The sequence below is a fragment of the Symphalangus syndactylus genome, chromosome 13 (genome assembly GCF_028878055.3).
Source record: "Symphalangus syndactylus isolate Jambi chromosome 13, NHGRI_mSymSyn1-v2.1_pri, whole genome shotgun sequence".
Taxonomy (NCBI): domain Eukaryota; kingdom Metazoa; phylum Chordata; class Mammalia; order Primates; family Hylobatidae; genus Symphalangus; species Symphalangus syndactylus.
This window is the reverse complement of record NC_072435.2, coordinates 116342039-116365424: the sequence shown is the minus strand read 5'-3', so window position 1 is coordinate 116365424 and position 23386 is coordinate 116342039. Positions and strand designations below refer to the sequence as shown.

The following is a 23386-nucleotide window of genomic DNA, read 5'->3' as shown; positions in this document are numbered from 1 at the left end:
GGGGGAGCCCCGCTTCCGGGCGGCCCCTGGCGGCGAAGGGGACGCTGCAACGCGGAGCGGGAGCACGAGGAGGGAAGGGGCTTGGCAACGGGCCGCAAAGAGGCCGAGACCCCGGGAGTGCCGGCAGCGCTCTTTAGCACGCCTGGAGGCTCCTGCAGAGCCCCGGAACCGCCCGAACCTCCAGAAATGCAGGCAGAGTGCACTCCCCAGGGGGTACAACTTTGGCAATGAGGACTACAGAGGTCCGAGGAGAACCGGAGACCCGAGGAGCGTGAAGGCACTCTATGACACCACTGCCTACAAACGCAGGGGCTGGAATGCAGTGACAGGACACTGCTGGGAGGAAGGGCTCCCAGCGCCTCCGTGTGGGGCTGCCTCCACTCCCAGTACCGTGAGCGGGGACTAGGACGACCCTGGTAACTCAGCCACAGGATATCAGTTCTCAGAATAGAAGAGAAGCCAGGTCTGGCAGCACCTGATGATGGTAAGTCTCAGGTAGGACCCATTTGCTGCCCCTCCAGCTCTTGTCCCCTCTTTCACCTTCATGCCTTTCTAGATGCTAGAGAAATTCCTGCTCTTGGTGGGCAGCAGGGAGCCTCCCAGGCCTGATCTGAATCTCAAATCCCAGCTCTGCCACCTACCATCTGGGTAACTTGGGCAGGTGTCATCAACCTCTCTGAGCCTTGTTCTCCTCTTCTGTAAAATGCAGATGATAAGCATAACTAATTTCTTGGTAACAGCAGACGATACTATGCACACAAAAGGCCTAGGCCAGTGCTTGGACAGGCGACCATCTAGTTAAGCCAGTTCCCTTCCCCCTGCACATCATGAGGCCCCATCTACCTTCTTCTTTAGTATCCGGTGCTTGAGCTTTGCGGGGGACTGGAGGGGTTCCTCCCAGGCTCTCCCCGTTCTGGTCCCTGGCCCCAATGCCATCCACAGTCTGGTCACTGCTCGGCCTCATTAAAAGGATACACGAGGCCGGGCACCGTGGCTCGCACCTGTAATCCCAGCACTTTGGGAGGCCAAGACCGGCGGATCACTTGAGGTCAGGAGTTCGCGACCAGCCTGGCCAACATGGTGAAACCCTGTCTCTACTAAAAATACAAAAATTAGCCAGGCATGGTGGTGGGCGCCTGTAATCCCAGCCACTTGTAGGCAGGAGAATCACTTGAACCCGGGAAGTGAAAGTTGCAGTGAGCCGAGATTGGGTCACTACACTCCAGCCTGGGCAACAGAGTGAGACCCTGTTTCAAAAAAAAAAAAAAAAGAAGGATACACAAACAGATTGCTGATATTACACTTCACTCATGCCAAGAGTTCATCCTTCTCTGCACTGTCTGCTTCTTTACAGAGTCTCACTCTGTCGCCAGGCTGGAGGGCAGTGGCACGATCTCGGCTCACTGCAACCTCTGCCCCCCCGGGTTCAAGCGATTCTCCTGCCTCAGCCTCCCGAGTAGCTGGGATTACAGGCGCCCGCCACCATGCCCAGCTAATTTTTTGTATTTTTAGTAGAGATGGGGTCTCACCATGTTAGCCAGGATGGTCTCGATCTCCTGACCTCATGATCTGCCCGCCTCGGCTTCCCAAAATGCTGGGATTACAGGCGTGAGCCACCGCGCTGGGCGCTGTGTGCCTCTTTTACTTACCCATAGGCAAGGAATTAAGGAAAATGGATGGGCTGGGAAAGCAACTGCCCAGAGGCTAAAGTAAACTAGGAAAGTGTGGAAAATTGTTCCCCAGATCAGCTACCCTTAAGGGACTGAATTGCCATATCAAAGCCACTCAGGTTCCTAAAGCCCAAATCCTGAAGCAGCCTGGGAAGTTGCAGCCCTGAAGGCTCATTGCAGGGTCCGCTGGGATATGCAGGGTGTAATGAGTCCCCCCTTTGAGTTCAAGGTCAGTCAATGTCTTACCTGTTCCAGCCCTCAGAATAATCAGTGTTTGGCAGGATTAAAAACAAAGGCACATTCAATATAAATCACAGGAGATAAAGAACCTTATCAGAAACCCTCAGAAGCCAATGAGAGGCAGAGGACTGCTGGGTATTCTAAATCCCTGCTGTGCCACTGTTGATAACCTTTCTGAAATGCCCTAAATATTTTTGGGCAAGACCTCGGTCACCAACTAGTTTCTGAAAAACTGAAGAATCTGATTATGTTACCTATGATTACTAAATAAATAAAAATTATGTCCATGAAGCAAATGGATGAAACACCTTCACTCATATCCCAGATAATCCTGGATGTATGCCACGATTCCATTTCATTTGTAAAATGTATTAATTTGGTCACTTATTTGACAAATAGGTATACAACCAGGCACTGCAGTAGTCATCTTGGATACAAAGATTGATCCACTCATTCAACAAATAATGGAGTGCCTGTTATCTGCCAGGCAGTGTTGTAGGTACCAGGGATATGATAGCAAACAAAATGGTCTCTATCCTCAGCAATAAATAAACAAATACATAAATGCATGGAAAAGTAATGGTGACAAACTGGTGATGTTTCATGCCATGGGGAGAAATAACGCAGGTAAGAGAGTAGGGCTTAACGGGGGGTGCTATTTTATTTATTTATTTAATATTTTTACATAGAGACAGGGTCTCGCTATGTTGGCCAGGTTGGTCTTAAACTCCTGACATCAAGCAATCTTCCCGCCTCGGCCTTCTAAAATGCTGGGATTACAGGCATGAGCCACTGTGCCCGACTGAGGGTGGTCTTTCAGAGAGTGATTAAGGAAGGCCTCTCTGCAGAGGAAATATCTGAATAGAAACTCAAATGAAGTAAAGGAGCAAGTCATGTATATATCTGGGAGAAGAGCTTCCCTGGCAGAGGGAGGCTGTTCAAAAGCCCTGAGGAGGGAATAGCTTGGCATGTTCCAGGAGAAGCGGAGATAAAGGAGGCTGGAGTGAGTGAGGGGGAAAGTAGGAGAGAGATGAAACTGGAGAGGAAAGCAGGGGCCAGAAAAGTCAAGGCTTTGGGTTTCCTCTAAGTGTGAAGGGAAGCCACTGGTGGGTTTGCAGCAGTGGGTGGCATATGATAGTTGACATTATTAAAGCACCACTGGGGCCAGGCACAATGGCTTATGCCTGTAACCCCAGCACTTTGGGAGGCCAAGGCAGGAGGAATTGCCTGATGTTAAGAGTTCAAGACTAGCCTAGGCAACATAGTGCAATGTCATCTCTACCAAAGAAATATATACAAAAATTAGCCGGGCTTGCTGGCATGAACTTATAGTCCCAGCTACTTGGGAGTCTGAGATGGGAAGATGGCTTGGGCCTGGGAGTCAGAGATTGCAGTGAGCCAAGATCCCACCACTGCACTCCAGCCTGGGCAAAAGAGCCAAACCCTGCCTCAAAAAAAAAAAAAAGGCAGAGGGTCAGGGGAGAAAACCAACTAAACTATAATGGGAAATGTGTAATAAGGGGATTATGAGCTAAGTTACATGGGAGAACCCTAAGGGGAGCTAGAGAAAGCATTAGAGGAGGTCACATTTGAGCTGCTTTTTGAAGAATAAGTGAAATGCCATCAGATGAATAAAGAAGGCCAAAGGAAGGTCATGCCAGGCAGGGGGCATAGAGTAAGTCAGGGTTGGGAGTGTGAACCTGCATGGCATGCTTGGGAATCATTTGGCAATTGAAGGGGGAGGGAAAATGAGGGCTGGGAAATGGGCCTAGAAAGGTGGTTTGGAACTAGACCATGAAAGATCTTGAGTGTGACATTCAGCAGTTTGTACTTTATTTTATTGGCAATGGAGAAGCCTTGAAGGTTTTGTGAGTTTGTGTAGGATGCAAGCAGAACTGTGTTTTTGAAATGATGCTTCAAAATGCAATGCAAAATGCAAGCAGAACTGTGGGTTTTTTTGCTTTTTGCTTTTTGTTTTTGAGATGGAGTCTCGCTCTGTCACCTAGGCTGGAGTGAAGTGGTCCAATCTCGGCTTACTGCAACCTCCGCCTCCCAGGTTCAAGCGATTCTCCTGCCTCAGCCTCTCGAGTATCTGGGATTACAGGTGCCTGCCACCATGCCCAGCTAATTTTCTTTTGTATTTTTAGTAGAGACAGTGTTTCACCAGGTTGGCCAGGCTGGTCTCAAACTCCTGACCTCAAGTGATCCGCCCACCTTGGCCTCCCAAAGTGCTGGGATGACAGGTGTGAGCCACTGCGCCCGGCCCAGAACTGTGTTTTTGAAATGATGCTTCAAAAATGCAATGCAAAAAATACATTGTCAGGTGGGCTGGAAGGAGACTGAAGGCAAGACCAATGAGGTTCATTCGCTTAACAGAAATTACTGAGTGCCCACCAAGGGCTAGGCCTTGGGAATAGAATAGTAAATAAGTGAATATCATACCTTTCTTCATGGATTTTAAGTCTGGTGGGGAGGACATGAGGACTAATTTCAGAGGCTGGTCAGATCCAGGAATATTCCAGAAATACCATCATTAAGACATGGAAAATCCTGAATGTGGAAAATGAGAATGGCTTGCCTCACTGATTGTGAGATGCAATGCAAATCCAGTTGCTTCAAAGTATCCTGCCATGTAAAAACGATTTTAAAAGAATCTTTTTGGATTGTATATACCTTTACAGCTTTAAAAGCACTTTCACGGCCAGGCACGGTGGCTCAAGCCTGTAATCCCAGCACTTTGGGATGCCAAGGCGGGAGGATCACCTGAGGTCAGGAGTTCGGGACCAGCCTGGCAAACATGGTGAAATCCCATCTCTACTAAAACTACAAAAATTAGCTGGTGTGGTGGCGGGTGCCTATAATCTCAGCTACTCAGGAGGCTGAGGTAGGAAAATCGCTTGAACCTGGGAGGCGGAGTTTGCAGTGAGCCGAGATCGTGCCATTACACTCCAGCCAGGGTGACAGTGTGAAACTCCATCTCAAAAAAAAAAGCACTTTCACATAAAGCCTCTCATTTGCCTTTAGGTGTTACACAAATTGTAATTATTAAATAATTACCTGTTGTTATATTATTTGACTGTATAATCATTGGTGAAAACTAGGCAGAAAAGGAGCTGTTTTGCAGCAGTGGAAAGGCATCTCAGCATACAAGCGCAGTGAAATAGAAAAGGTGGGTTTGGGAGGACTGCATCAGTGTAGAGAGAACAGTGTGTTTAGCTGTCTTTATGCCTCATTTCTAAGAGAATCTATCCAGAAAGAGTAAGGCAGGGTTAAGAGCAAAACTCCTAAAATGTACCTGGATCTCTCATTTAACAGATCGCAGTTCAATGATGCCATGTCCCTGTAGCAAACTCCTTTTAAAATTGTTGTTTCCTCACCAAGACTGTATGTCACGTTTAGAGTCTTGAAAAAGGTTGTGGAGCATTTACACGGTGGTGCTTGAATTCATTCTCTGTGATGTACTTTGTCTAACTTGTTCCTTTCTGCTATTGTCAGAATCAAATTTTGCACTTAATCTCCCCTTGTTTTCAGATGACGATATCTCTGTTAGGTTTCAGAAAGCTGGGATTACAAAATGTTCTTACGGTTTTAAGTCCTCTGTGTGATTGGGAAACTCAGGAAAGGATTGGATGAGATTTTAGAGGGTGGGGGTAATAGTCAGTGGACTACATAGAGGATTCTTTTCCAATAATCTGCCCTTGGACCCAAATGTTCATCACTTGAGAGGATGTCAAGATTTCTTTTTTTTTTTTCAAGACAAAGTCTCACTCAGTTGCCCAGGCTGGAGTGCAGTGGTGCCATCATAGCTCACTGGAGACTTGACCTCCCAGGCTCAAGCATTCCTCCCACCTCAGCCTCCCAAGCAGCTCGGACTACAGGTACGTGCCACCATGCCCACCTAATTTTTTAATTTGTAGTAGAGATGAAGTCTCACTCAGTTGCCCAAGTTGGTCTCAAACTCCTGAGCTCAAGCAGTCCTCCCACCTCGGCCTCCCAAAGTGCTGGAATTACAGGTGTGAGCTACCACGTCCGGCCTCCAAGATTTTTAAAATAAAAATGAAAAGGGTTTTTATGGGTTATAAGAATTTATACCTGGGACTGGGCGCAGCAGCCCATGCCTGTAATCCCAGCACTTTGGGAGGCCAAGACGGGTGGGTCACTTGAGTCAGGAGTTCGAGATCAGCCTGGCCAACATGGTGAAATCCTGGCTATACTAAAAATACAAAAATTAGCTGGGTGTGGTGGCACATGCCTATAGTCCCAGCTACTTGGGAGGCTGAGTCCGGAGAATCACTTGAACCCAGGAGGCAGAGGTTGCAGTGAGTGGAGATTGTGCCATTGCACTCCAGCCTGGGTGATGCAGGAAGACTCAGTCTCAAAAAAAAAAAAAAAAGCCTGGATCAAAACTGAACTATACACTTAAGACTGTACATCTCACTGTGTATAAATAATAATTCAATAAAAAGAAAAATCAAACCATCAGGACAGATAGAACAAAAAATAATTAATACTGACAAGTACAACGGTTGACTGGACCTAATTTTTTTTTTTGAGACAGAGTCTCACTCTGTTGCCAGGCTGGAGTGCAGTGGCTCAATCTCGGCTCACTGCAACCTCTGCCTCCTGGGTTCAAGCGATTCTCCTGCCTCGGCCTCCCAAGTAGCTGGGACTACAGGTACGTGCCACCATGCCCCCTAATTTTTGTATTTTTAGTAGAGACAGGATTTCACCATGTTGGCCAGGATAGTCTGGATCTCTGGACTTCATTATCTGCCCGTCTTGGCCTCCCAAAGTGCTGGGATTACAGGCGTGAGCCACCGTGCCCAGCCTAATTTTTTTTTTATTTGTGGTAGAGATGAGGTCTTGCTCAGTTGCCCAGGCTGGTCTCAAACTCCTTAGCTTAAAAAATCCTCCTACCTCGGCCTCCCAAAGTGCAGGGATTACAGGCATGAGCCACTGTACCCGGCCTCCATTTTTAACATAAAAATGAAAAGGGGTATGGGTTGCAAGAATATATGCATGGGTCAAAACTGAACTATACACTCAAGGCTGTACATCTCCACTGCATATAAATAATAACTCAATAAAAAGAAAAATCAAACCATCAGGACAGATAGAGCAAAAATAATTAATACTGACAAGTACAACGGTCGACTGGACCATTTTAGGGGCATGAATTATGATTTTGGTGACTGAACTCACTTGGTTACTGAGGCAAAGGAAGGAATAAGCATTGATGAAGGAAATCCTATCCCTTACAGATGACTGATGGGTCCGAAGTTACCATCTTTTAAAAACAGTACACTTGGGGCCAGGCATGGAGGCTCACACCTGTAATCCCAGCACTTTGGGAGGCTAAGGCAGGCAGATCACCTGAGGTCAGGAGTTCAGGACCAGCCTGACCAACATGGAGAAACCCCATCTCTACTAAAATTACAAAATTAGCCGGGCATGGTGGCACATGCCTGTAATCCCAGCTACTCAGGAGGCTGAGGGAGGAGAATTGTTTGAACCCAGGAGGCGGAGGTTGCGAAGAGCCAAGATCGCGTCATTGCACTCCAGCAGCACACTTGGCCAGGCACAGTGGTTCATGCCTGTAATCCCAGCACTTTGGGAGGCCACGTGGGTGGATCACTTGAGGTCAGGAGTTTGAGACCAGCCTGGCCAACATGGTAAAACCCATGTCTACTAAAAATACAAAATTTTGCCACATGTGGTGGCGGGAGCCTGTAATCCCAGCTACTCAGAAGGCTGAGGCACAAAAATCGCTTGAACCTGGGAGGCAGAGGTTGCAGTGAGCCAATATCCTGTCACTGTACTCCAGCCTGGGCGACAGAGCGAGACTCTGTCATAAATAAATAAATACACACATAAATACATAAATAAATAGCATGCCCGACCTCCATATGTTAGAACCTATCGTCTCCATCACTCCTCATTCAGAATATTCCCCCTTTCTTTGCCTAATCCAGAGCAGTTCCCAACCTCTCTGAGATCCTCACTGGATGCAGGAAGTGGTCACCCCCTATGCTTTGCACCTTTAATACTACTGCCATGCACCCCAGTGCTCTAACAGGGTAGGTACATTCGATAAGTTGACCACCCACCAGAAGCCACCCATGACATCTACGCAGTTTCCATGAGACGAAATGCAACCCATGTTCAGATGACCCCACCACATTCCAGCCACCGTGGCCTCCTTTATGATCTGTCTTCCCACATCCCACTAAACTATATGTTCCATGAAAGCAGAGACAAGCTCTGATTTATATACATCCTGCATTTAGCACAGTGACCAAAACATAATAGCATAATAGGTGCTCACACAATATTATTTAGTGAATAACAAATTTTTAAAAAGAAAACCATTATTGCTTTTTTTTTTTTTGAGATGGAGTCTTGCTCTGTCGCCCAGGCTAGAGTGCAGTGGTGCAATCTCGGCTCACTGCAACCTCTGCCTCCCAGGTTCAAACGATTCTCCTGCATCAGCCTCCCAAGGAGCTGGGATTACAGGCATGCACCACCACACCTGGCTAATTTTTATATGTTTAGTAGAGATGGGGTTTTGCCATGTTGACCAGGCTGGTCTCGAACTCCTGACCTCGGGTGATCCACCCACCTAGGCCTCCCAAAGTGCTGGGATTAAAGGTGTGAGCCACCGCACCGGCCCATTATTGCTTTTATAGAAATGAGTCCTCTATGCCTAGACTCAGTGGATGGGGGAGGGTGGCCATAAAAGAAGATGCTGCAGGGGCTGTTGTTCTCCTTCAGACAGCTCATTTCTGTTGCGTGCAAATACAACCTGGATCGTGAGTGACAGCAAGCATAAAGGTGTATGTGACCTTTAAGGACGAGGCATGTTTTCGCCACAGGCAGGAGAGTTCTATGTTTTAATTGCCTGGAGGTTCCATCCAAAAGCAGTCAGCCGGCCGGGCGCGGTGGCTCAAGCCTGTAATCCCAGCACTTTGGGAGGCCGAGGCGGGCGGATCACGAGGTCAGGAGATCGAGACCATCCAGGCTAACACGGTGAAACCCCGTCTCTACTAAAAATACAAAAAATTAGCCGGGCGTGTTGGTGGGCGCCTGTAGTCCCAGCTACTCGGGAGGCTGAGGCAGGAGAATGGCGTGAACCCGGGAGGTGGAGCTTGCAGTGAGCCGAGATCGCGCCACTGCACTCCACCCTGGGGGACAGAGCAAGACTCTGTCTCAAAAAAAAAAAAAAAAAAAAAAAAACAAACAAAAGCAGTCAGCCAACAGGGCAGCCTGTGAGCAGGGCAGTTACATGTAGCACTTGGAGTGGCACTTGGAGTGGTGCCTGGCCATGCACCAAGAAGACCTACTGGTACTGCACGGTGAAAGCAAAGTGGGTTCAGCAAAGGAAGCTCCCATTGCTGCATGGACAGGTAGAGCTCCTCATGAAATTGAATAAAATAAGACCCTCTCAACAGACTTACGTATTAGCAGAGGGATGGGAGCATGGGGAATTCAAAGATCCAACTCTTTACCCAGTAGTATGGAAGTATTTCAATATTTTAACAATTGAAAAGCAATACCAGAGCACATCAGCCACTTTCCAGTCCTAAATATTAGAACTCTGCCCACCACTCGTTTCCTTTGGCAGCTGCCACTTCCAAATTTTTAAACAAGATGTATAGGCAATGCCTTTACTAGGACATCTCAGCATTGTGGTTCTGGCTGACAGGGCCTTGCCAGGAGGCTCCTCACCTTACAGAGTTCTGAGATAATTTTCCCTTCGTAAGTGACATCACCGACCTGAAGGTGGGCTCCAGGTAACTGCCCTATCTGGGGAACAATCATTTCTGCAGATATGTGACTCGCTGTTGGGGAAATTCAGAGATCTTATCAAGCAGATCTCTACTCTCCCAGCTCTGATACAACCAGCCCTGTCCCTGTGCTGTGTGTAACCCAGCAACAAAGATGTACACAGGGACCAGGCTGAAGGAGGGAGTCACCATTCTGAAGCTAAAAATCTCCAAAGATACTCGGCCTTTAACGGAGGAGGGCTTTTAGAAAAAAAAATCCAGCAAATTCTCTGCCCTTTCAACTTCACTTTCTGTTCTCTTTTTATCTGCTTTCAGCATTTCCAATTAATCTTGGAATGAGAGCCGAGGGCAAGAAGCCAGCGGTGCCTGAGGGATGGTAAAGAGACAACCGATCCAGGGAAACAAATGCCAGCAAGGGACCCCACAGCAAAGAGACAGACACTGTGAGCAACTCTCCTGTTACCATGAGGCTTGCGAGGCGTGTGCACGGGTCTCCGCATTGGCACCATCTGCCAATTCCTCAGGAGGACAGAACAAACCAGTGAGGCATGAAGATTAGATTATGTAACGCTCGAGGATTGCTGTTTTCAAAGAGGAAACAAATGGAACGAATTGATTTGCTTGTCAAAGTCATGTCACTAAAGGAGATCTATTCCCTCCCATTCTAAGAGGACCTCATTAAAGAGTGGAATGATTTCACAGATTCAGAAAATGTGAGACCACAATCCACTCCATTCATAGGAGCAAGTCCACTTTCCAGAGTCGCACTCACACATTCTATTCTGGTCCCCGGGCCTGAAAAAATGTCTATCCAGCTACAACCTAAAGGGTACTGACCTGGTGAGGGACATAATTGTCAGTTGCTAGCCATAAGATTCACAGCCAGAGGCCAGGCGTCATGGCTCACGCCTGTAATCCTAGCACTTTGGGAGGCCAAGGTGGGTGGATCATGTGAGGTCAGAAGTTCAAGACCAGCCTGGCCAACATGATGAAACCCCGTCTCTACTAAAAATACAAAAATGACCTGGGCGTGGTGGCACACACCTGTAACCCCAGCTACTCAGGAGGCTGGTGCACGAGAATCACTTGAGCCCAAGAGGCAGAGGTTGCAGTGAGCCAAGATCACACCACTGCACTCCAGCCTGGGCGACAGAGTGAGATGCTGTCTCAAACAAAATAAAAATAAAAAATCAGCACCTGTGTGCTTTGCCTGAACTTTCTTGCTTCTGGGGAAGCAGTGTCTCGTTCTGAGACCAGTGGGATTGTATTTACTATTCAGAGCTCTAAACAAGTGCTCTTGATAGAGGAGGGATGTGTTCTTAAAAATACATGCATCAGGCCGGGCGCGGTGGCTCATGCCTGTAATCCCAGCACTTTGGGAGGCCGAGGCGGGTGGATCACGAGGTCAGGAGATCGAGACCATCCTGGCTAACATGGTGAAACCCCACCTCTACTAAAAATACAAAAAATTAGCCGGGCGCGGTGGCGGACGCCTGTAGTCCCAGCTACGTGGGAGGCTGAGGCAGGAGAATGGCGTGAACCCGGGAGGCGGAGCTTGCAGTGAGCCGAGATTGTGCCACTGCACTCCAGCCTGGGTGACAGAGCAAGACTCCGTCTCAAAAAATAATACATGCATCAGAAAATATATATATATATATATATATATGCATCAGGAATGAAAATGCACTGAATTTTTCAGAGTGCTTTGCCATTGTTGGGCTTCTCTCAAATACCCAGCACAATACTTTTTCTAGTATCCTCAGGAGATCTGAGGAATGAACAAATGAGAACCCTGAACCTGCTGCCATAGTTCCATCCCTTAAGGTTTCACAGCCTCCCTAAGATACCAGGATTGAAATATCAAGTCTTTATCCAGCATGCAAATGAAGCTTCCTGTACCAGATAGTTTCCATTTGCCCTCCAGATCCGCTCTTCCACCCTTCTCCGTGCTGCCCTTGGCCCTGGCGGGCTGACCTACATGGACTGCAGCAGCTCACTCTCCTGCCCTCTAGCTTCCAGGCGGGTACAGCCAATGGGAGGGCAGCAAGAGATGGGAGGGCAGGAGGACAGCATGGGTGAAGTGTTTCTTTCCCCACTTCCCTCCTGCCAGATGGCCTTAGGTTGGTTGTGCCTTTTGATAAAAGGTCACCCCTCTTTCTCAAGGCAGCCTGCTCCGCACAACTCTCTCTTTCTGGGTTCTGTCATTTCTCCCTCCCCTCAACCTTCAGATCTAGGAGTGGTAAAGGCCCCATGGGTACTGCACTATCCCTTATAGCTTCCCCACTCGCTGCTTAAACCTTGTAAATAGTCCATTTATTAAATATTCTTCTAATGATCTAATTTGAATGTGCCATCTGTTTCTTATACAGACCCTGCCTGACATACCTTTCACACGTGGCAGTCTATTCTAGGCCCTACACCACATTAAAAAGAAAAAGTAGGGCTGGGTACAGTGGCTTACGCCCGTAATCCCAGCACTTTGGGAGGCCGAGGCAGGCAGATCATGAGGTCAGGAGCTCAAGACCAGCCTGGCCAACATCGTGAAGCCCCGTCTCTACTAAAAATACAAAAATTAGCTGGGCGTGGTGGCAGGCGCCTGTAATCCCAGCTACTAAGGAGGCTGAGGCAAGAGAATTGTTTGAACCCAGGAGGTGGAGGTTGCAGTGAGCCAAGATTGCGCTATTGTACTCCAGCCTGGGCAACAGGGCGAGTCTCCATCTCAAAAAAAAAAAAAAAAAAGAAAAAGAAAAAGAAAAGTAGCAAAATTAACAATATAATATGCTACCACTTCATGTAGTTATTCTCAATGTTCACCTTTTCCCAAGGCTATAATAACAACTTAAAGATAAAACTTAATTCCCTTTTACAACATAATTGTGCAGTAGAGTTTGTATGAGCTAAATATAATTCAAAGAACAAGCATTTTCTTTTTTTTTTTTTTTTTTTTTTTTGAGACGGAGTCTTGCTGTGTCCCGCAGGCTGGAGTGCAGTGGCGCAATCTCGGCTCACTGCAAGCTCCGCCTCCCGGGTTCACGCCATTCTCCTGCCTCAGCCTCCCGAGTAGCTGGGACTACAGGCACCCGCCACCACGCCCGGCTAATTTTTTTGTGGTTTTAGTAGAGACGGGGTTTCACCATGTTAGCCAGGATGGTTTTGATCTCCTGACCTCGTGATCTCCCCGCCTCTGCCTCCCAAAGTGCTGGGATTACAGGCGTGAGCCACCACGCCCGGCCAGAACAAGCATTTTCATGCCATCAAAATTCATGTTAACAACTATAAAGAGAAAACCCTAGAATTGAGGCCCCTGACTTTCAATGTAGCAGAAAATATATTTCAGTATTTAAATCTATCTAACAGATATTTGAAAGTCTACTACATGTCCAGCAAGGTGGTGATCTTACAGTGTGGGAAAAACATGGACGTGGCTCCTGCCTTTTTGAAACTTAGTCTTGTTTGCTAAAATAAATATGCTTCTAGGCCAGGCTCGGTGGCTCACACCTATAATCCTAGCACTTTGGGGGTGCTGAGGTGGGAGGATTGCTCAGACCCAGGAGTTTGAGATCAGCTCAGGCAACATAATGAGACCTCATCTCTACTAAAAATAAAAAATCATCCAGGCATGGTAGCGCATGCCTATGGTCCCAGCTACTAGGGAGGCTGAAGTGGGAGGATTGCTTGAGCCTGGGAGATCGAAGCTGCGTGAGCTATGATCACGTCACTACACTCCAGCCTGGATGAAAGAGCAAGACTCTGTCGCAAAACGATTTTTTAAGTAAATAAATAAATGTGCTCCTAAAAAGTTGAACGTAAATTGCAATTCCATAAATCAAATAATATGTTGTATGCTCATGGGGAGCATACTATTTGAATAATAATTTGTAAAATAATTACCCTTTAATCTTTTGAACCAGTCAAATTTTTCATCCATCCAGGTACTTCAGATGAAATTTATCTTTAGTCTGTAGGGAGGATTGATCTCCTTCGATGCTCCTGGAATGAAGGAAATTGTGGAATGGAATTAAGAGGAAAGATAGGGAATTACCATTTATAGACCACATACAGAATGCTAAGCAATTTGCACCTTTTAACATATTTAACCCTGAGAAGAAATACATAGTCCATCGTTCTCTTATTTTCTATTTCTGAAAATAAAGTTTTAAAAATTAGTATGGCAGGTGTGGAATTCAAAATCCATTTTTCTGAATGAGAAAGAAAAGCAAAATATTCAGTACAGGACTCTAAAGATTACATGATCCCCCAACTTCAGTGGCTTCCTGCTGCTCTTAGGATCAAGTCCAAAATTCTTCCCAGGGCCACTGTTCCCACGCCCATCAGTTCTCGAGACCATCCAGGCTCATTCCCCCTTGAAAGCTTTTACCCTCCTCAATGTCCCTGGTCCGTCTGCAACCTCTTCCTCTCTCAGCTCCCCCAGATTAACTCGGATGCATCCCTTCAGTTTCCACTCACTTTCCACGTCCCAGGGAAAGTCTGTCTCCCCAGCTGGGCCCTTGTCACTGTATCTTTAGCGCTGAACACCAGGGAAGGGCTCATTTGTTACCTGAGTGAACGGATGAGGAAGGGCTGCCCTGCCTCAGGCCAGTCATTTCCCTGGTTGGTTTCCTTCGGTCCCAGGGGCCTGGCAGAGCCTCCCTCAAACATGGAAAGGGTGGCTGGGAGCACCTCCTGTAATCCCAACACTTTGGGCGGCCAAAGCGGGCACGTCGCTTGAAGCCAGGAGTTCCAGACCAGCTTGGGCAACAAAGTGAGACCCCCCCTCTCTACAAAAAAATTTTAAAAATAGCATGGGTGGGCCGGGCGCGGTGGCTCATGCCTGTAATCCCAGCACTTTGGGAGGCCGAGGCAGGCGGCTTGCCCGAGCTCAGGAGTTCCCTAGACCAGCCTGGGCAACACGGTGAAACCCTGTCTCTACCAAAATACAAAAATTAGCCAGGCGTGGCGGCAGCCGCCTGTAATCCCAGCTACTAGGGAGGCTGAGGCAAGAGAATCGCTTAAACCCGGAAGGTGGAGGTTGCAGTGAGATAGGATCGCGTCACTGCACTCCAGCCTGGGAGACAAAATGAGACTAGGTCTCAGAAAAAAAAAAAATAGCTTGGGTGATTGTGCGAACCTGTGGTCCCAGCTACTCAGGAGGCTGAAGCAAGAGGATCGCTTGACCTGGGAGGCAGAGGTTGCAGTGAACTGTGATCGCACCACTGCACTCCAGCCTGGGCAACAGAGCTAGACCCTGTCTCAAAACAGAAAACATAGGAAGGTCCAAAGAACCCTCATTTGAGGTTCTAGAAGGTCTTTGCCTTCTCTCTCAGCCCCTCAAGTGCACACTCGGGTGCTCCAGTACCCCGAGCTCCAGCCGAGGTGAGAACAAAGCTGTCCCAAGGGTCCCCACTGACGACAGAAAGTTCCTGAGGCCTCGCCCTTGAGAACTTGGGTGGTACCGGGCCACGTGACTCATGGCGGCTGCGCATGCGCAGGGCGATTATTCAGCAGGTTCTCTCCAGCCCCGCCCCGAAGTTGGGAGGGCAGGCAACGGTGCAGTAGTGGGGCTGGGGCGGTTCCAGAGATCACCTGAAAGGTCAGGGTGGGGTTGGAGTGTATTGAGCACCACCCGGTGGCAGGCATTGAACTGCATTCTCTCACTGTATACTCCCACAGGCTCTGTGTAAGAGGGACACACACATTGGTGTGTACATTTTACAGACAGAAAAACTGAGGCACCATTGTCTTTTTTGTTTGTTTGTTTGAGACAGAGTTTCGCTCTTATCGCCCAGGTGGAGTGCAATGGCGCAATCTCGGGTCACTGCAACTTCCGCCTCCCAGTTTCAAGCTATTCTCCTGCCTCAGCCTCCCAAGTAGCTGGAATTATAGGCATGCGCTACCACGCCCAGCTAATTTTTGTGTATTTTTAGTACAGATGGTGTTTCACCATGTTGGCCAGGCTGGTCTTAAACTCCTGACCTCAGGTGATCCACCCGCCTTGTCCTCCCAAAGTGTTGGGTTTACAGGCATGAGCCACTGCGCCCAGCCCCTGTTGTCTTTAGAACTTGTCCAAGTGCACAAGTGCAGTACTGGGATTCCAAAGGCCCAGGCTCTCTTAAGTCCTCCCATATTCACAAGTAAAGTTTGTTTTCCCAAATTGTAGTCATCACTGGGAGGGAGTTCCTTGTCTTCCTTTCTGGTAACCCCAAGCCAGCTGCCTGCATGGATTTATGTCCTGGCTGTGTGACCTTGGGCCAAGTCATATCATCACTGATCCTGAGTTTCATCATCTATAAAATGATGATGTAAGCCTGGCGCGGTGGCTCACGCCTGTAATCCCAGCACTCTGGGAGGCCTAGGCTGGCAGATCACGAGGTTAGGAGATCAAGACCATCCTGGCTAACACGGTGAAACTCCGTCTCTACTAAAAAATACAAAAATTTAGCCAGGCGTGGCGGCACGGGCCTGTAGTCCCAGCTACTCAGGAGGCTGAGGCAGGAGAATCGCTTGAACCAGGGAGGCGGAGGTTGCAGTGAGCCAAGATCACGCCACTGCACTCCAGCCTGGACAACAGAACAAGACTCCGTCTCAAAAAAAAAAAAAAAAATTGATGACATGGTCAAGCACTGTGGCATATGCCTGTAGTCCCAGCTACTTGGAAGGCTGAGGTGGGAGATCTCTTGACCCCAGGAATTCAAGGCTGCCGTGAGCTATGATCACACCACAGCACTCCAGCCTGAGCGACAGAGTGAGGCCCCACCTCTAAAAAAAAAATGGGCCGGGCACGGTGGCTCATGCCTGTAATCCCAGCACTTTGGGAGGCCGAGGCGGGTGGATCACAAGGTCAGGAGATCGAAACCATCCTGGCCAACATGGTGAAACCCCATCTCTACTAAAAATACAAAAATTAGCTGGGCATGGTTGCATGCGCCTGTGGTCCCAGCTACTCGGGAGGCTGAGGCAGGAGAATCGCTTGAACCCAGGAGGCGGAGCTTGCAGTGAGCCAAGATCGCGCCACTGCACTGTAGCCTGGCGACAGAGCGAGACTCTGTCTCAAAAGAAAAAAAACATGATGGCAATATTGCCTGTCTCTCATGACTTATGCAAACTAACTCTTCCAACAAAAATCTAGTGATCCCTACCCGATGCCAGGTAGTGTGCTAGTCCCGGGGAGTGCACCATAAAAAGAAGAGAAAACAAGAGATCATCTGGCAATTAAGCCAGATAGCATGTGAACATGCTAATAAACTCCAAAGCCCTGTCAGGGATTGTTCTAGAAACCTGGGCAAGGTTGGACCCATTTCTCATTAAGAACAGATGAGATCTAAAAATGGGCTTGGCATCCCCATTGAAGCCTGAAGTTCTCCTGCAGGTTTCCCTTGTTGGAAGGTGGGCAGTTCTGCTGTGGGTTTCTCACAGCTGGCTCCTGAGGAAGTGGAAACAGCCTGTTACAGGTATGGGGAATCACAGCCAGCAGGCTCATCCCTTACATCTCCAGAGCAGTGGGCGTTTCTATTGATTCATTAGAGAAGGGTCTGCGGTACCCTTGGAGATTTCTACTCTTTGCTCCACTGCAAACAAAAAGAAACAGAAAGACAGAATTTGGGCCTATGCTGACATTTTGCTGGAATGTCCCATCTCGCCCAGGTTCTCAAACACATATAGAAGTTCGTTCACACAAATGCATCTCGTCAAAGCCCCTTACTCAGATACAAGAGTGCTGGCATGTGCCTGGCTCAAAGTCTAGCCTAGGAGAAAAATATCAAGCCAATTCTCCTTTTAGCAGATATTGTGGGGAGAAACAAAACAAAACAAAACAAATAAATAAAAACCCCTTGAGTGCCAGGATGAAGGGACAGAGCCCCAGGATGTCTAAACTGGAAGGCCAGTGAGTTCAACAGACTGAGGCCCAGAGAGGTGAGATTCACTAACCAGGGCCACACAGCAAGGCCGTGAAAATCCTAGCGAATTCATGGAGCCAACACATATTTTTTTGAGTGCCAGCTATGCACCAGGCACTATTCTAGCCCTTACGGAGAGAGCAGAGTCAAAACAGACAAAAACTCCTGTCTTCTTGGAGCTCACATTCTGGTAGAAGGAGCCAGACAATAAAAAGATGAGTTAGTAAGATACGTAGTATGCTGGATGACAGTAAATGCGATGGAGAAAAATGAATCTGGGAAAGGGAATAAGGATTGTATATTGCATGGGTGTGATTTTAAGTAGGGTGGTCAGGGAAGGCCTCCCTGAGAAGTTAGCATTTGAGCAAAGACCTGAAGGAGGTGAGGGACGAAAACATGCCAGTATCTGGGGGAAGAGTGTCCCAGGAGAAGAAAGCAGAGCAGAGCCACAAGGCAGGAATGGACCCAGTGCATTCCCAGGGCAGCAAGGAGACTGCGGGAGTGAAATGGGTGAGCAGGAAGATAGGACGAAGAAAGGGGCAGGTACCAGGCACAGTGGCTCACGCCTGTTATCCCAAGCACTTTAGGAGGCCGAGGTGGGCAGATCACCTGAGGTCAGGAGTTCGAGACCAGCCTGGCCAACATGGTGAAACCCTGTCTCTACTAAAAATACAAAAATTAGCCAGTGTGGTGGCACACGCCTATAATGCCAACTTCTCGGGATTCTGAGGCAGGAGAATCACTTGAACCTGGGAATTGAGGATTGCAGTGAGCCGAGATCGTGCCACTGCACTCCAGCCTCGGTGATAGAGTAAAACTCTGTCTCACACACACAAAAAAAGGAGCAACAGGAACCAGGTCATATAGGAGCCTTGTAGGTCACTGTAAGAGCTTTGACTTTTACTCCAAATGAGATGGGGAGATGGGGAAGCATTGAAGAGCTTGGGGCAGAGACATGACATGATCTGACCAGATAAAGCTACTTCTATGCATTCATTCATTCATTCATTCATTCATTCCTCTTAGGTGACAGACACTCTGCTGATGACAAGCTAGACAGCCCCAGAATGACCCACAGGGCCCTTGATGTGCATTTTGTGCTCACTGGAGAGTCCACAGCAAAGAGAAGGGAGGGTCAGCCACGGCCTTCTCCTTGGCCGCCAGACACCCTCCACCCCGACATCCTGCTCCTTACTCCCCTCGCCCTACAGTCCAGGAAGAAGGGCCCCAGGTAGCTGCAGGGCTCTGTGCTCAACAGGATGCTAGAACCTGCAGGTTATAAATAGCATCTCCTGCCGCAGGGAATCAAGCTGCTCTGTCCGAATGAGTCAGAGGCGCAGAGCCACAGCCCCCCGAATTGCAGCATCCTTCCCCCACCCCACCTTGGGCTCCCTCTTTGTCCTCTTCATCAAGGCCAGGCCTCTGCTTCTCTTCTCACCATGACCCTTTCTGACCTCTTTATTCCCCGCTTATGCCAGGCTCTAACTCCTGGAGCACCAGACAGCCCCACTACTTCCTTAGTTCTGAGACACAGGATTGGATTATATATATATATTTCAAGATGGAGTCTCGCTCTGTCACCCAGGCTGGAGTGCAGTGGCGTGATCTCAGCTCACTGCAGTCTCTGTCTCCTGAGTTCAAGCGATTCTCCTGCCTCAGTCTCCCAAGTAGCTGGGACTACAGGCATGTGCCACCATGCCTGGCTAACTTTTTTGTATTTTTGGTAGAGACGGGGTTTTGCCGTGTTGGCCAGGCTGGTCTGGAACTCCTGACCTCAAGTGATCCGTCCACCTCGGCCTCCCAAAGTGCTGGGATTACAGGCATGAGCCACTGCACCCAGCCAGGATTGGATAATATTTGAAAGCCCAGGATCTGCAGTTGGGTTTGCCTGGATTTCAGGCCCAGTTCTGTTGCTTCTTGGCTGTGTGACCCTGGGCCAGACACTTCACCCCTGAGAGCTCAATTTTCCTCATTCATAAAATGGGGATAACAATAATAATAGTACCTACTTCATGGAATTAGTATGAGGATTCAATGAGATAACTCACGTAAAATACATAGCCTAGAGCTTGGCGTACAGTAGCTGCTCAATTAATGGAGTGATGGTCCCTGTGCTCAATTAGATTATAATCCAAAGAGAGGTGATAATAAGTAAGAGAAGGACAGTTTTCATCTGTTCTGCTGAGCATCTATCGTGTCATGTGCTTGGAAGTTTTTTTGAGCTCCCGATTATTTTATTTTATTTTATTTTTTTTTTGAGGCTAAGCCTCACTCCATCACCCAGGCTGGAATGCAATGGCGCAATCATAACTCACTGCAGCCTCAAACCCCTGGGCTCAAGCGATCCTCCTGCCCCAGCCTCCCAAGTAGGTGGGACTACAGGCACGCACCACCATGTGTGGCTAATTTTTAAAATTTTTTTGTAGAGACAGGGTCTCACTGTGATACCCAGACTGGGTCTCAAACCTCTGGCCTTGAGTAATCCTCCCAAAGTGCTGGGATTACAGGTGTGAGCCACCGTGCCTGGGCTAATACAGGATTTCTACTCTTCATAGCCAAGCAAGCTTCAACAGCCCTGTCTTACACAGGAAGACAATGAGACACCAAGGGAGCCACATGACTTGTCCAAGGTTATACCTTGGATATCCCTGGTGAGGCAGGACCTGGTGTCAGCAGGAAAACATAATCACATCACTGGGTGCCCCAGAGACCTGTGCAGCCACTTAGCCCAACCCACTCCTGACTCACCACTGTGTGCAGAGGTAAAAGAGTAAAGATTCAAGGAGTGGCAAGGCGGGGCAGGTGGAGGTGTACAATATGTGCTTCCTCCAGCCATCCCTTCCAGTTCCTAAGGTGAGAAGCCCTCTGCCACCTCCCCAAAACCTAGACTAGCTCTCCCTTGGGTAGCACTGGGTAAAACTCTCACTATGGAATAGCCCCCACAAAGGAGATCTGTCTGTGGAACCATTTTTATATGATACACACATTGCTTAAGGATGAGGGTGATGGTAACATTTGGCCTCACTGACCCACCACGGGGGTTGTGCCTGATCATCCCCCAAAATTCCAAGGTTCCATAGTGATCCCCTTCAATCCTCTCCTCCATCATGCTGGAAGCCTTACAAAATAGAAAAAAAAAAAAAAGGGGCATGCATTTGGAGATCAGACAAATTTGGGCTTCCTCCTGAATTCTGTCATTTCCTAGTTGTGTGACCTTAGGCAAGTCCCTTCACCTCTCTGAGCTTCATTCACTCATCCATTCATCTAGCAAATACATACTAAGCAATGTCTACCATGTGCCAGATACTGGTCTAGGTCCTGGCCTTACCACAGTGAAGGAGAGAGAAAAAGTATCTGGGTTTGTTTGTTTGTTTTTTGAGACAGCGTCTTGCTCTGTCACCCAGGCTGGAGTACAGTGTTGTGATCACAGCTCACTGCAGCCTCAACCTCCTGGGCTCAAGCGATCCTAAGCAGCTGGGACTACAGACATGAGCCGCCATATCCAGCCAAAGTCTCTGCTTTCATAGGGCTTTCATTTTGGCGGGGGAAGCGGGGAGACATAACAAAGCAAGCGAATAGTTTTGGAAATGATATCTTAATGAAGAAAATGAAACAAGGGAATGTAATCCTGACTGGCCTGGGTGTGGGCTCTCTTTTCCATAAGGTGGTCAGGAAGGAAGTGACATTTATTCTGAGACCTGAATGATGACAAAGAGCTGGCTGTGAGACCTAGGGGGTACACAGACCTTGAGGAAGGGATGAGTTTGGTGTGTGGAGCCTCAGTGGTGGGAGTGGAGTGAGCTAGGGAGAAAGAGGGAGGAGATGAGGTCAGAGAGGTAGGCAGGTGCTAGATCACAGAGCTCCAAGTGACGAGAATCCTGACTGCATTTGGTGAGATGATGCAGTAATCTGGCATAAAACTTGGCATACAGTAAGTGCTCAATATGCAGGAACTATTCTATAATGCGCAGTAACTATTATGATGACAAGCCTTCCCTGTCCTCCTCCTCTTCCTCCCAGGGACACTCATGCCCCTCCCCATTCTCCTCCACCCCTCTCTGCACCACCTTCTCTCCTTGGTCCAAGGAAAAGAATCCCTGCAGAAAGAAGGAAGCATCCCCCACTCTCCCTCCTCCCCCTCCTCTTCCTCCTGCAAACCCTCCCACCGCAGCCCAGTGATTTTCCTGCCTCTCCCAAGGCGATTTTATTAAACATCTCGAAAAAATATTCTCTCACTCCCTCTCTCTTTATTTATAAAAATCAACTTAACACCCTGCTCCTTTGTTCTATTTGGAAACTGGAACAGCCTGGTTTATATTTAGCTGAAATCCTGCTCCTTTCCCCACAGATTCCGGCACAGCCCGATGAACTAGAGGGGCTAAGGAAGGAGGAGAGGGAGAAGGGGCTGAAGGAGGAAAGGAGGATTCGAAGGACAGGGCGGAAGGCACTGTCCCCCAGAGTCTGAGGGACCTGGCAGGGGAGGCAGTGGAAAGTCTTTCCCAAGACATCAAGGTGTCCCAAGTCCGGGCTTTGCTACATTGACCATCATTTTGTCACTCTCTAGTCCCATCCAAATGTCCCTAGCAAAAGAGAAACGGGGGATTAAGAATACAGAGTAGCGAGACCCAACCCCTAATTTGGAACCAGGCCTGGAGGGGCAGTATAAGGTAGTCATTAGGGCTGTGGATCTGGATTCAAATTCAAGTTGTCCTCTGCCCCTCACTGGCTGGACGCCCCTGGGAGGTTAACATGCTCATCGTACTGTGTGGCACAGGAAGGTGCCTGATATACGGTGGCTGTTGTTAGTAATCACTGTGGGCTGAAGGAAACTGCTCAACTCCTCTAGCTCTGAGGTGCTACTCAAAGCTGCTTCCTCCATGAAGCCTTCTCAGATTAAACTCATCTATTCAGCTAACAGCACTGGGCTAGACACTGGAGCTATGGAGATGAATGAGCAGGACCTCACAAGACCCTGTGTGATCTGAGATGGACATACATAATCGCCACAGAGAGTACTAAGTTCCAGAAGAGACTTGGGTTCAGTTTGAGCAAAACCAGTTCTCTGTTCTTCTCCACTGTATGTGCAGAACTAAACACAGCACCTGGCATATAGGGAGACAGCACAGAATAGTGGTTAAGAATATACCTAGGGCTAGGCCGGGCGCGGTGGCTTACACCTGTAATCCCAGCACTTTGGGAGGCTGAGGCGGGCGGATCACCTGAGGTCTGGAGTTCGAGACCAGCCTGACCAACATGGAGAAAACCCGTCTCTACTAAAAATACAAAAATTAGCTGGGCGTGGTGGTGCATGCCTGTAAACTCAGCTACTCGGGAGGCTGAGGCAGGAGAATCGCTTGAACCTGGAAGGCGGAGGCTGCAGTGAGCCGAGATTGTGCCATTGCACTCCAGCCTGGGCAACAAGAACGAAACTCTGTCTCAGAAAAAAAAAAAAAAAAAAGAATATACCTAGGGCTGAGCAAGGGGGCTCACGCCTGTAATCCCAATACTTTGAGAGGCTGAGGCAAGAGGATCATTTGAGCCTGGAAGTTCAAGACCAACCTAGGCAACATAGTGAGACACCATCTGTACAAAAAATTTAAAACAAATTAGCTGGGCGTGGTGGCATTTGCTTGTAGTCCCAGCTACTCAGGAGGCTGAGGCAGGAGGATCACTTGAGCCCAGGAGGTCAAGGCTGCAGTGAACTGTGTCCATGCCACTGCACTCTAGCCTGGTGTATTAATCTGTTCTTGCACTGCTATAAAGATACTACCTGGGATTAGGTAGTTTATAAAGAAAA

At 48.4% G+C, this 23386-nt stretch overlaps 1 long non-coding RNA gene across 2 annotated transcripts; it reads left to right on the top strand.

Annotated features, from left to right (window-relative positions):
* Nucleotides 1-24: 24 nt before the first annotated feature.
* Nucleotides 25-10890, top strand: LOC129460156 (uncharacterized). 2 transcript variants are annotated; one of them, XR_010114988.1, is made up of 3 exons: nucleotides 25-484; nucleotides 5667-5788; nucleotides 10010-10890. It is a non-coding gene; the product is annotated as an uncharacterized lncRNA (long non-coding RNA). The 2 variants fall into 2 exon arrangements; XR_008650179.2 differs by lacking the exon at nucleotides 5667-5788.
* The last annotated feature ends 12496 nt before the right edge of the window (nucleotides 10891-23386 follow it).